A 678-nucleotide genomic window follows, 5' to 3' on the forward strand; every position below is an offset into this window, starting at 1 on the left:
TGGCTTAAGGCTATGACCAGTGTGGGCCACTTAAGCAGACCTCCCTGGAACCTCTCTGCCTGGTAACAGAGCCCAGGGAACAGCTCAGAATTCTCACAGCATTGGAAGCCCCCTTCTTGAGCTCTGCAAGGCCAGTGAATTCAGCCGCTCACATCTGGTTTGCTTTGGTGTGAGGTGTAAAGTAGATCACTCTTCCCGCTCTCAGCTGATGCTGCCTCATTGTAGCATGTGTTTTCACTCTACAATGTTTTCACTCTATACTCTGTGTTTATGAACCAATAGCCTGAGCTTTGTCACTGTATCTATTGAGATAGAAATGAGAATTTGTAAATGGGCCTCTGGCACCGCAAGAATTGTCATAAGTGTTACAGCTTTTTGTTTGTTGCAGCTTCTCAGCTAGCACTGGCTTCATCTTGGAAATATGGAAGATGGTTCTAGCCCCCAAATACAGAGTAAGTCTCTTGGTAGATTACCCTTAAGTCATGAGCTCAATCCTTCCTCAACAGGCTCCATGAGGTAAGAAGTGGGAATCCAGCTTGTGTGAGGGCCCCGAAGTTTTCAGGGGTGAAATGATTTGCCCAAAGTCACAGTGGGAAGCGGAAGAGCCAGGACTGGAACCCAGGCCAGACTCCAAACCACAGGCTCCTTCCATGCTTGAAAGGGCCGGACTCATGGTAG

Source organism: Macaca thibetana, chromosome 7 (genome assembly GCF_024542745.1).
Source record: "Macaca thibetana thibetana isolate TM-01 chromosome 7, ASM2454274v1, whole genome shotgun sequence".
NCBI lineage: Eukaryota > Metazoa > Chordata > Mammalia > Primates > Cercopithecidae > Macaca > Macaca thibetana.